The sequence below is a fragment of the Chiloscyllium plagiosum genome, chromosome 2 (genome assembly GCF_004010195.1).
Source record: "Chiloscyllium plagiosum isolate BGI_BamShark_2017 chromosome 2, ASM401019v2, whole genome shotgun sequence".
Taxonomy (NCBI): domain Eukaryota; kingdom Metazoa; phylum Chordata; class Chondrichthyes; order Orectolobiformes; family Hemiscylliidae; genus Chiloscyllium; species Chiloscyllium plagiosum.
Genome location: NC_057711.1, coordinates 125,746,146 through 125,759,900, shown reverse-complemented (window position 1 = coordinate 125,759,900; position 13,755 = coordinate 125,746,146). Strand labels below are relative to the sequence as shown.

At 39.9% G+C, this 13,755-nt stretch overlaps 1 long non-coding RNA gene across 1 annotated transcript in view; it reads right to left on the bottom strand.

The window, feature by feature from the left end:
• Nucleotides 1-9,915, bottom strand: part of LOC122539425 — a 13,773-nt gene extending 3,858 nt beyond the window's left edge. The window contains exons 1-2 of the long non-coding RNA XR_006309077.1: nt 9,663-9,915; nt 384-454 (exon numbers count right to left, since the gene is read on the bottom strand). This is a non-coding gene — a long non-coding RNA (uncharacterized LOC122539425). The remainder of the gene's footprint in view (nt 1-383; nt 455-9,662) is intronic.
• Between the last annotated feature and the right edge of the window lie 3,840 nt (nt 9,916-13,755).

Here is a 13,755-nt window from a genome sequence, read left to right as displayed (position 1 = left end):
TAACCTGGTGTTGTGTGATTTTTAACTTTGTACACCCCAGTCCAACACCGGCATCTCCAAATCATGTATATTATACTATTCAGTTTGGTAGTGCTGAGTCACCACCATGTTAGAAGCATCAAAGCTTGAAACGAATACTTCAAGAGCAAAACTGTTTTTTGCTCACAATTTGGTATGGTGACTGTGATTAACTAGTAACTGCAAACTATGAGAGACAGAATAATCTTCTTAATCAAAGGCTTTCTGTCCCAGTATTCAGTTAGGACATACTTCTCTCAGCCTGATTGAAAAAGTAAGATGCAATTGTCCTGGTTTAGGTTTTGGTAATAGTGACACAACTTTCAGTATTCACTGTTATTGTTCCTACAAAAATGCTGACATACCTGCTGTTAAACATAGAAGTCCAGAAGGTGGTGTCAATAATTCCATGATTCTACTTGATCTGCTGATGTCCCTGCAGTTGACAAACAGTTAGAAATCAGTGAAGTGAAAAGCACTTTAATTTTAACACAGTCTGATTGTAAAAGTCCTTTAAAAAGTTACATCATATTGCTATTTGCAGAGAAATCTTTATAGCACCGTTTACAAATCAGATATTATTCAATATTCCTTAAGATTTCTTGTGATATTTCAGTGTCTCCCTCAATTTCAGGTGTTTGTGTTAGTGCATGGATTTCTGACCATACAGCTCACATCTAGCTGACAATAACCTAGTGAAACAAATAACTAATTTACCAACTTTCGATGCAAAGCTGCAGAATGTGATTTCACCAAAGCTAATTTTGCTGAACGGCTTAAGGAACTGGCCATGTATTAAATCCTATGAGGAAATAGGCAGCATATCTGAATCAGACATCATCAACCACCCATCAGGATGACAACATGGACAAAGATGATAACACATCTGACAACAACTATACATCTACGACAAATGCTGCACACCTATCTAAAATGACAGACAGCACACTGCCTATTAAAGTTACAAAACCAATTTGAGATAATTGTGAAAGCATCAGGTCTGATTATGTTGCATGTCCACCAAAGCATTATCTACACACTAAAATAAAACAACGAACTGCGGATGCTGGAAATCTGAAACAAAAACAGGAATTGGTGGAGAAACTGAGCAGGTCTGGCAGTGTCAGTGGAAAGAAAGCAGAATTAACATTGTCAGTCAAGTGATCCTTCATCAAAACTCATGCTGTAGAAAGGTTCCTGAGCTCAATACCTTAACTTTGCTTTCCCTTCACCGATGCTGCCAGATCTGCTGAGTTTCTCCAAGAATTCTTGTTTTTGGTTCTTTATCTAAACATGTACAGAAAATACATCCTCAGAAAATACATTCATCTAAATACATCCTCTGATCATCAAAGTGTTCCCACTGTGTAAAGGGAAAAGGGTGAATGTTTGTTCCTACATATATTCTAGACCAGGGAGGCAGCAAAATGGTAACACAAAACTATGACATATGATGTTCAGCAATAAAGCACCCACCTCACTTTTTGTCATTTTATCAATGCAATGGAACCAATGTTCAGTCAGTTAGTTATGTGAAGGTAAAGTACAGTAACATCAGTAAGCAGAGAGAGAGCGAGAAAGAGACAGAGAGAGAGAGAGATAGAGTGAGAGAAAGTGTGTGTGAGCGAGACAGAAAGAGAGGATCAATAGATGTAAATGGGGACCATTAGTGACTGAAAATGGCATGGCTGTGGTAGCAACCCATGTAATGACAAGATCTAGTGTGTGAGTGTTGGGGTAAAGACATGGGAAAAGGTGCTCAGGCTCTAAAATTGTTGAATCTAGTAGGCTGCAGGGTCCCCAAGCAGAAATGATGTGCTGTTCTTCCAGATTACACTGAGCTTTGCTGGAGCTCTGCAGCAAGTCTGAGCCAGAGATGTTGGCCAGGGAACAAGGTGATGTTTTGAAGTGTCAGGCAACAAGGAGCTCAGGGTCATTTTTGTGGACAGAATGTAAGTGTTCTGCAAAGCAGTCATCAGTCTGCTTTTCATCTCCCCAGTGTACAACAAACCACACCGTGAGCAGCAAAGACAAGTCGAGTAGATTGAGCAAAGGGCAGATAAATTGTTGCTTCACTTGGAGGGTATGTCTGACACCTTGGATATTGAGAAACAAGAAAGCAAATGGGCAGGTGCTGCACCTTCTACAATTCCATGTGAAGTGCCATTGGAATATGGTGTGTGTTGGGAGTGGAGGCGGAGTGGACAAGAGTGTCCCAAAAGGGGAACAGTCCTTATGGAAGGCTGAGAATGGAGAGGTTGGGAATATGTGTCTAGTGGTGACATTCTCTAGGAGGTGATAGAAATGTTGGTCAATGATCCTGTTGATGTGAATGTTGATGGGATCGTGGTAAGGATAAAGGGGAATCTATTGCTGTTATGGGAAGGAAGAGAGTTCTGAGGGCTGAAGTACAGGAGAGGGGTCGGATCTGACTGAAGAAGAAGGTTGACATTTCGGAGACCCCTTGCTGAAGTTGACATCACTGCAACAGGCATGACGGAAACATAGAAATTGGGAGAATGGAATAGAGTCTTTACAGGAAGCAGGGTGTGATGATGTATAGTCAAGGTAACTGTGGAACTTGGAGGGTTTGTAGTGAATATTGGTGGCCAGCCTATCCCCAGAAATGGAAACAGATGTTATAGAAAGGAAGAGAAAATCAGAGATGGACCAGATATAGGTCAGAGCAGGGTGGAAATCCAAAGTGAAACTGCTAAATTTTTGTACAATTTTTTTGTAAAATGATTCCTCTTCCATGGTGAAGAGGAGGTGGCTGGAGTCCATGAAGTGGAAATTCCAAAACTGATGTAAAGCATCAAAGGAATTGTGGGATTTAATGGGAAGGGATTGGAGAAGGGAGGAAAAATCAATTTGAGGTAGGAAGAGATGAGTTCTCCTGGGCCGGAGAAGGTAGAAGCAGTGGGTCTACCTGGGCTGTTGTGTTTATGGATTTTGGGAAAGAGATAGAAGTGGGCTATGCGAGGTTGGGGACTCTAAGCTTAGAGGCAGTAGGGAGGTGTAGGGGTGAGATAATCAGATTTAGTTAAATTATTGATTGTTGTGGACACAAAGGCCTGGTGTTTAATGCTAGGGTCTGGTTTCATTTTATATCTTCCCAGTTTGCTGTCTGAGAATTCTGCGATATGATTGGTTGTTTCTCCAGCTTGATGAGATCACATTTTAGATACTTAGACGTCTCCTAAACATAGCACCAAGATCAAATTATTACAGGATAGAAGAAAGTCAATGATTATTATGTTCTTGTGCACAGGTTGCTTTGATGTCAGTAGCAAAAAATATTACTTCATCATTAACCATAAAATCTGGATCAAAGAGATGTGGCTATGAAAAGACGTCTCACTTTCCATTAAAACTCTCAGTTGACAGAGAAAGAAGATGCTGGGAACATTCAAGTAAGTCTGGTAGAGTGGATAAAAATATTGTGTAACAATGTTTGTAATATCTGTTTTAAATGCAAATAAAAAAGCTATCTACATCCATAACAGATATGTCATTTGTATTGTTTAACCATTATGACATGCATTTCTAGTAAAGTTACAACATACAAACCCAAGTGTTAACATCACTTGATGCAAATTTATTTCCAAGGCCTACTTAATTTGTTACATACACTGTCGGGACAGCTCCAATAGACTAGATACGCATTTTTCAAAATGTTTTGTGAACCGCATGATTCTTTTGGATGGTATACCTTTAAATTGTGTGTATATTTCAGAAGTAGCAGGGTAATGATTAAAGGAGGACTTTTTTAAATATAGGAGCTTCTCAAATTGCACACTTCAAAATTTGTCGAGGTAAGACATTGCTGATGGAGAGATCCAATCAAGCCTAAAGTTTGGGAGCACTTTGGGCCCATTGTTTCTGTGCCAGCAAGTTGAAGATGTTCCTCTATCACTGTAAATTTCTCCTTCAGTAAATATCCAAATCATTACATTGAGAGAGTGGTCAGTCTCATGGAGAGCCATTGGCAATGGCACTGGGAGTGCATGCAGGAATTGTATATTGGCATACACAGGATGTACACCACACTATGTAGATTGATCAGTTAGTGGCATTGATTGCACATGCATGTGTAAGAGGATCTCAACTGGACACAGATGATGCCCCCCCTCCAGCTATCAGAAGTGTCAACCAAGGGTAGAGGAGATTGCCACAGAAGGTGAAAGGTGCCAACACTCATGGGGAGCCACCAGCATCATCAGTTTCTTATGCCCAATGAACATGAAAATGTCTGTGAAGCAGGACCCAGTGATGGAGGCTGTTCCCGCAATGATGCAGGATTACAGAATCTGGAGATGTCCATACTGAAACGTTGATGATGAAGTCAACCATTACAGTGCAACACAGCCAGCAGGCAGTGACAAGTGAGCAAGTTGACTCCATTGCCTCCAGGGATCCTGGGAATAACACATAAAAGTGGCTGAGAATGGAGGCTACTGCATTTGGCAGACCACAGAAAGGGTCACTAGGACATCTTTCACTTCTAACTGTGCATAATTTGAGTTTATGAATAGCGTGTAAATATTAACACATGAGCTAGAGTGGTGAAGCAGAGCCGGGATCCACCTGAAGTGACGATGAAACATTTGGGCAGTTGATCTCTATCAGAGCAAATTACTGCAGATGCTGGATTCTGGTACTGAAAACAACAAATCAGCTCAGTTGGGGAGTCATCTAGACTTGAAACATTAGCTTCCTCTGTCTCTCCCCATGGATGTTGTGTGACCCATTGTGACTTCCAGCAATTTTTGTTTCCGGAACTCCTCCTTTGAGTTCCCATGTTCCCAATGGAAATGCTTCAAAAAACACATCAGATGAATCAAAATCATAGTTTCCCCTCAGTCAGAGGGACTCCAGCAGAAACATTGCTGAATCAAAACATTCCTGAGTTTAATATCTTCTTGGTATGGCCTCCAGGTCCTTCCTGCCCCTTGTTTCCCTCCACTGCCCTTCTTGCAATGAGCATTGCCCTTTGTTGCTATTCTACACAAATGGAGAGTCTCTATTATCATCTATTGGCTTCCTTATACACAGTTAGCTCCCTAATTGAGTTTAACAATTGGCTCCCCCTTTTATGGTGACGACCCTCTGCATTGCACAAGTGCTTTCACATTCTCTCCTTCAAACTGTGCTGATCTGTAATAATTGTTTGCCAATGCCTATTTCCTTCTGTATAATTCACCTCTTCATGGAGTTCCTCCTGATAGTCTGGAATGTCCATAACTGTGTCTAACTTAATAGGTCTGCCTGAAACAGTATGCACAGCCCAAGCCTATTAAAATCTAAGAAAATTGTCTCTTAACTACCCTAACACCATCCATAGAGAAATAATTGTTGGCATGATAAAACTCCCACACTGGTCAATGCTGGTACTTTTCACCCAGCCCTGCATTCACTCCAGCATCTAGTGAAGCTTGGAAATTCAACTCCTTGCATTAGAAGTCTGTATTGTGTGGAGAGACAGGAGAAACTTGAATTGAAACATCTTTGTTGTGAACTTGTAGAAGTTCACAAAATCATACGCATTGTGGTGCATGTATGAAGTATAAATATAAAGTTATTTTAAATTAGATTGAAAAGAAAGGACCAGAAGCCAAAAGCTCAAAGCAGTACTTACAGAATTGATTTCAGGAAGTCCTATATCCCTTCTTTTATCAATACAAGAAATGAGATGAATGAACTACGATGGCTGAGTGCCTTAAATTCCAAGCCCTCCCATATAGAGTGCATGACCATTCTTATGGTGCAAATAATGTTCCTACCTCTCAGCTAGAAATCCTGGGTTCAAGTCCCAACTCCTTCAGAAGTGGGCAATAACATCTCTAAAAAGATCTACAGAGGGAGCATGATTCAGGTTCTTAGTGGCATAGTGTCCCTGCTTTTGAGCCAGGTAACCTGGGTTAGAGTCTTATCTGCTTCAGAGGTGTGTAATAACAGATCTGAATGATTGATTAGAAACATCTGTAAAAGGACCTATTTCTACTAATGCAATTCACCCACTAAATGCAGTGAATGGGGATTATTGAAGTTCCTGCTTCAGAAGTATGTCATAACATGTCAGAACAGATTGATTTTAAAAAAAAATGACCATGCAGTGAATGCAACAAACAAAGCGTAATAGTGCTTAGCAATGAAAGCACTCCACTATTTGATATCAGGGGGAGTTTGGTGACTGAAACTCCTTGAAGACCTGACCGTGCCTGAAGGCAATATAGTTTTTAAATTTGTAAGAACTGAACTAACCAAAAGCCTGACATATTAATGTGTCTTTGCATTGTATATGTAGCTGATTCCAATGGTTTGCCCCATTTGTTGGACTGCTGCCTCTTATATTGGGCTCAGGGTACACAACACTGGTACTTTGTAATTTAAAAAGCTGGCTGTCAGCAATCTCCCTCTCTACACTTTTAAAACAAACTGTCATCAAGTTGTACATTTGCTGGTAGGGCACTGTAATGTAAAGAAAGTTTAAGTTGGAGAATTTATAAACTATCACTGTCACAAAAACAAAATCAAATTGTCAATAGAAACTTACAGAACTGCAGTGGTAACTGATTCAAATGACCATTATCTAGAGTGATGCTGGTACACTCCATCCCCAACATCCCTCACTTCTCTTTATAAAAAACTTTAATTAGAAGATTAGACAGCTTTGAGTAGGGTACCAATCCTTCTCTCTCTACTCTTTTTAAAATTAAATATTAATCAAGTTTAACAGCCTCTGGTGAGACACTGTAATGCAATCAAAATTTAACAATCAACAGAAGCTTACAAAACCAGGCTGGAAATTTATCAAAATAATATTGACCAGGATGATAATGCCCTCAGCACTCGTGGTGCCCACCAGTCTTCAAAGACAACAATCCTCCTCTCTACTCTGCTGAATTTAAGGATATGTCGAAATATTAGTGGTTAAATCTCTTTAAGAAGAGGCACTTGTCTTGAATAATAAGGTGTCATTTGCTGCATGTTAGCAATCGTTACAAGTTACTAGCTGGCATAGGTTTAAGGTGAGAAGGGAGAGGTACAAAAGGGTCCAGAGGAGTAATTTTTTTTTCACATAGTGGGTGATGGGTGTTTGAAATGGGCTGCCAGAAGTAGTGGTGGAAATGAGTACAATTTTGTTATTTCAGAAACATGTAGACTGGTACATGGATGGAATAGGTATGGAGGGATGTGGACCGAATGCAGGCAAACAGGGCTAGTTTAATATGTGAAAACTGTGTGGCATGGGCAAGTTGGGCCAAAGGGCCTGTTTTCATGTTGCAGTCCTTAATGACTCTATGCCTCTCAGATTCACATTTACATAAATTATGAAAAGCAGTGGGCCCAGCACCGATCCTTGTGGCACTCTACCGGTCACAGGCCTCCAGACTGAAAAGCAACCTGTACTACCAGCCTCTGTCTCCTACTTTAAGCCAATTTTGTTACTAGAATGTGATTAAATCTACTTATTGGCGGAAATTCAAAAGCGTAGTAGATGCTAGGCACCTTTTGATTGGACAGTTTTGCCTCCATTTATCTGCTCCATCTAAAAAGAAAATGTATTTGCCAAGTTACTGCTGCAGTGCTTCAAACATAGAATTCAGCTCTGAGGTTTACATCAATGTGTGGATGGAGTGTGTAAAGTGCCAATGACTGGTGGGTCTATACCAATCTGCAGCTTATTCACACGCAGAGTAAACAGTTGGAGATTTCATTAGAAGTGTATTTATTTCAAAACTAATGAGCAATTCTTCAGCATATGCTAAAATTAAAATGTAGCTGCTGGAGGTAAGGGATACCATAACTGCTAACTGAACAACATTGAACCAAGTATTAATTAACAGATGCGGGGAAGAGCCCCTGTTCAAGTAAGTGGAAAGCTAAAGAAAACTTGGTTTGCTTCCATACTAATGCTCTGCTGGTCACAAAAAAAACCTGCTCTTTTTCATTCTCTGTCTTACACACCCAGTTTACAGATGAAAATAAAACAATTCTTACCAAACACTGAATGGATTTCAGACTCTGATTTTGATGCAAGTCAGTTGTTTTGTGGTCAAGTTGTCAAATTGTCCAGCAATGAAGATTTTGGAATTGCAGAAATGGCTCAGCAGTTCTGATGACTTCCACAGTTGATCTGCCAGAAGCTGTTATCACAGCTAATCTTTAGATGAAATAAGGTAGGGGAGACAGTGGTCCCTTGTTTCTACCAGAAGGGTGCAGCCCTTTTATGGTTACGTTGATTACATCTATCCAATAGCTGGGCTTCTTGGATGTTTTACTCTTTCTGACACACAAGATCTCTCTCTCATGATGTTTCTGCTTTTTGGCTACTTACTCTGCCTTTTCTATATTTGTGGCAGACAAACAAAGATGTCTGTGGCATGTGCCCTGTAGAAACCTGTTGTGATTCAGTTGAACAACAGCAAGTTTTTTATCACCTCGTGGCCAGTTTTTCATATCTTAAAACCCTTGATAGTTAAGGCCTTTTTGCTTGACAGAAATCTATCAAAAATGGATGTTATTTGCACTTGTGAAATTCTTACTGATTTTCAAATAACTCCTGTGTGCTTAGGTATATATATATGTGTGTGTGTGTGTCTGAGAATGTCTTTGCTTTTTCTCTTCAGAAGAAGTTTCAGTTTTAATCCACAAGGATGCAGTCTTTAAGCTTGTTCTAAGGTTTAAATTTGTAAGGTTAAGAGGAGTTCTATCAAAAAAAAATGTTGCATCATGATTTCCCATTGTGAATCAGCAACTGGAATGTTTTGATCTGTGACCACATGTGCTCAAGTAATGCTTGATTCTGTCAGCCCAATATTACCTCGAGCAGATATCAAATTAATATCAACAATGACACAACAAAAAACCTGTTCATTCTTTTTCACTTGTACTTCCTTTCTCTACCACTTGATGGCACAGACAGTCCATGATAACCGTGAGGTCTACCAAAATCATAAAGTGTTTTCAATGCACTGGCATTGTTGCAACAATTGCACTCAGCCCCTTAAACATCCTTTAGAAAAATAGCAAATCACAGGGATAAACTCTCAAAATGTGTGTGTCTGTGTGTGTAGAGTTACAGTGAATATTTTTAGTGCCAATTTTCCTTTATTTATTCTTGAAACATGGGCATTACTGAGAAGGGCTCATTTCTGGTCCACAGACAATGCCCTGAGGAGATTGTGGTGAGTCTCAAATCATTCCAGTCCTTGTTCTGCATGGTATTAGATTGTGAATCCATGATTTTCACTGAGCAATAATGAAAAAAGAACATTTTATATGATGCTACTTAAGAGAAACTGTTGCTGCTTTGGTCCTGTCTCCTGAATCATGTTACAATGAAACATGTGTAGCTGCTACAAAAAGAAACAAACACATGTAATACCTTTCAGTAATGGAAGATAGAAATTCAAGTACAAATGCTTGGCATGGTCATAATAAATACTTTTGCATGATACTTGTACATATGTTATTTCATAGTAGGAACCATAAACAGGCGAGATTAACACTGCAATATTTGCTTTCTTTACAGGATGAGGGCGTTGCTGACTATGTCAGCATTTATTGCTCATCCCTAATTGCCCAGAAGGCAGTTAAGAGTCAACCACATTGCTGTAGACCAGACCACGTTTCCTTACCTAAAGGACATTAGTGAACTAGAAGGGTTTTTCTGACAATCGACAATGGATCCATGGTTATCACAGACTCTTCCAAGATTCACCATCTGGCAGGATTCAAACCGAAATCCCCAGAACGTTGCCTGGGTCTCTGGATTAATAGCCCAGCAAAAATACCATTAGGCCATCACCTTCCCAGTGGCCTAATATTAACTATTACTAAAAATAGAGTCAGACATGTGAGTCTCTTCAATGACGCTGGGTCAGACTTCAACTGCCGTTATTCAAGCTGCCTTTGAATTGCTCAATGCTCTATCCAGTGACTGTGCATTGTACACGTTTCTATCTGTGACATGATACAACATAAATAATTGACTATGCAAAGCAGTGTGACGATTACTTAAGACATTGAGGAATGTTTGTGATACAAGTTAAATTCACAGGCGAAGAGACCTGAATTGGGTATTTTAAAATATGAACAAATACAACACACAGGCTGCTAGAGGTCAAAGTCAGACACTTGTGGGAGCTCATGTAGGCTCATTCGTGACACTTCCTTGGCGCATCAGCAAATGAGCATCACAACATCAAGATGAATGTTGTGGTGCTAACACTGATGCCTTGAGGTTGGGGTAGTGTGCTGCCACCAATCCTTTTTTAGATATTTTTAATTAACCTGTTCTGGTATGTTATGCCACAAGTTTGGAACAGATGTGCCTTAACCTAGGCCTTCTGGCCCAGAGGATCCCGTATATCCTCCTTTTTAGTTATTTTGTTCATCTTATTCAGGCATGTAAATGGTCAGGTTAGGTGGAACATAAACATGGACTTAATGCACTATAAAAGCCCCCAAGACTCCTTTTTACTTAGTTTCTAATCAAATCTATCAAAAACATTATTAATGCCTCTGAAGCATTAAACCTGGAATTTCTATCTCGGAGGTAGGGAGTCAACCACTGCACCTCAAGAGCCCTTAGTGTTCTGGTTTAGATTGAGTTTAGGGAGCTGTTGAATTAACAGTGGTCGATAATAAACTGCTACTGAGATTAAATAAGAAGACACACTTGTATTAGTAACAGGATGCAGTTTATTGCATGATAATAATAAAACAAAATACATTGACATAATTATCAAGACTATCAGAAGCCAAAGGTGGTACATCTGACTCTATCAGGACTTCACAGTATACTGTACCCACACCATTCAAAGAATGTGTGACATCATCAGATTGGGTGGAGTTTGATACAGTTTCAACATTAACTCCTTCAGAACCATCACCTTATCCAAAATACAAGAGACCACTTGGAAAATTGACTTCAATATGTTTTCATTTCTGATTTGCTCCATATCGCATTCCTAATCATATCACATTTCTAATGATATCATATTCCTAATCACATCACATTCCTAATCGCAGTCATACTAATATAAAATTTGACAGTCAGAGCCAAAGATGCTTTCAAAGGAAAAAAGACATGAAAAAGCAAAATGGCAATCAGACTGGTCTCTTGCAGTCTGTGGCTTGGTTCCAAATTGGTGCTGTTAGACACATCAAATCATAGACTTGCTTTCTACTTTCATGACCCACTTGGAGGCATTGACAGAATTGTCATAAAATCTAACACTGCCATAAGAATCTTTGAAGTAAATGTGACAATAAAGCAGATTGTGGTCACCTCAGTTGAGACAGACTTTTTAAGAGCTCGCTTGAACTTGGGCCATTTGGAAGTGACAGCTTCTATCACAGAGATGAAAGCCTGTCCTTGTCTGATGAGGATGGTTATGGCTAGGCCGATCAGAAAGTAGCACTGACAGCACCTGCAGAGATTCTCGACCTGCTTCATCCTGTCAGCAGGATGGAGCTGGAGAACAACCTGTTTCAGGAGATGAAGTGGAAGGAGTTGTGGATAGTGACGAGGATGTTGTAGGTTACAGAGAGACATAGATAAGCTGTAGAGCTGGGCTGAGAGGTGGCAAATGGAGTTTAATGCGGACAAGCGTGAGGTGATTCACTTTGATCGGAGTAACCGGAATGCAAAATATTGGGCTAATGGTAAGATTCTTGGTAGTATAGATGAGCAGAGAGATCTCGGTGTCCAGGTACACAGATCTTTGAAAGTTGCCAACCAGGTTGACAGGGTTGTTAAGAAGGCATACAGTGTTTTAGCTTTTATTAATAGAGGGATCGAGTTCTGGGACCATGAGGTTATGCTGCAGCTGTACAAAACTCTGGTGCGGCCGCACTTGGAGTATTGTGTACAGTTCTGGTCACTGCATTATAAGAAGGTTGTGGAAGCTTTGGAAAGGGTGCAGAGGACATTTACTAGGATGTTGCCTGGTATGAAGTGAAGGTCTTACGAGGAAAGGCTGAGGGACTTGAGGCTGTTTTCGTTAGAGAGAAGAAGGTTGAGAGGTGACTTAATAGAGACATATAAGATAATCAGAGGGTTAGATAGGGTGGACAGGGAGAGCCTTTTTCCAAGTATGGTGACGGCGAAGCACAAGGGGGCATAGCTTTAAATTGAGGGGTGATAGATATAGGACAGATGTGAGAGATAGTTTCTTTACTCAGAGAGTAGTAAGGGTATGGAATGCTTTGCCAACTTTAAGTACATTTAAGTCATCATTGGACAAGCATATGGACGTACATGAAATAGTATAGGTTAAATGGGCTTCAGATTGGTATGACAGGTCGGCACAACATTGAGGGCCGAAGGGCCTGTACTGCACTGTAATGTTCTGTGTTCTATGAATGAAGCAGGAGCAAAAGCCAAGTAAAGAAACAAGAGAGATGAAACAAAAACAGAAATTGCTGGTGAAACTCAGCAGAATTGGCAGTTCTATTGAAGCGTCACTGGAACTGAAATATTAACTATTTTTTTTCCCATACATGCTGCTAGACCTGCTGAGTTTTTCAAGCAATTTCTTTTTTCTGTTTCAGCTCTCCAGTAACTGCAGTTATTTATGTTATGAGACAGAGGAGGGTTGATAAAGATATCAGACTGATAAAGACACCAATAACCTAAATGTGGAAGCTGTTTTTGCTGGCCTGCCTGTTTACAGGCCATTTTGATCAGTCATGATATTCCTCTCGCCTGGCTTGACTCCTTGCTCTGGGTGACCCTTCAGCACATGCTGTAACAACATAACTTCTGTTTTTCCTACCTAACTGATGAACAGTTTATCTGCCACCTTCATTGACTCAAAGTCTGAGAACAATAGCTCATTATGTTTGGTTATGCTGCTTCTCGGATGCTGCCTGAACTGCTGTGCTCTTCCAGCACCACTAATCCAGAATCTGGTTTCCAGCATCTGCAGTCATTGTTTTTACCTATGTTACAGTCTTGGCAAGGCTGACCTCTGCCTGGTGCATGCTCACGTAGGCCATCTAGTGGCTATTGTGGTTCTGTGTCTGATTGAGCAACTGTCAGCTCAGTATTCTGTGCACAATATAATCCCTTGTACCCTGTAACGCTTTGGAACAGCATCGGACCGTACTAAGGGGAGGTGTTTTTTTCCCATGATATCATGCAATAAAGTTTGTCCACGCTCAAGGTCTGAATCTGGGTGATTTTTTTCAACACTGAATAACAGTGAAAATGTTTAATTCCTCAAAATGAAATACAGAAAGAATAATTTTAGAACATGCATTTCTTAAGTGAAACTTCTTCTACTGTTCTTGTAAGTAGCAGGAATGCATGGGACCAAAACCATACAGTTTCCTAGCACACAAAGCTGCTTTGCAAAAGATCACATGTAGGTTTAATGTCAGAATGGATTTCTTGCAATAAATAATCAATTTCCTTGTTTTAAATTCTATGTTTCCAGCTGATTTTCAAATCATGCCTTAAGATGTTTGATATGTGCCTTTTACAACCTTAATCTAAACATGGATAAAAAAAAGCTAAACCAAAGAAGGGTAGTAAAAATGGCTGACCTTGACAGCAAGATAGCATTTAGCTAATTATGCCATTAAAGACCAAAATCCTAACAAAACTATAGTCAATCAGGATCAGAAAATAATCTACTGGATATAGTCATTTGTCCCAAAAAAGAAGATGGTTGTGCTTTTTGGAGGTCAGTTATCTTCGCTCCAGGATATCTCTGCATGAAT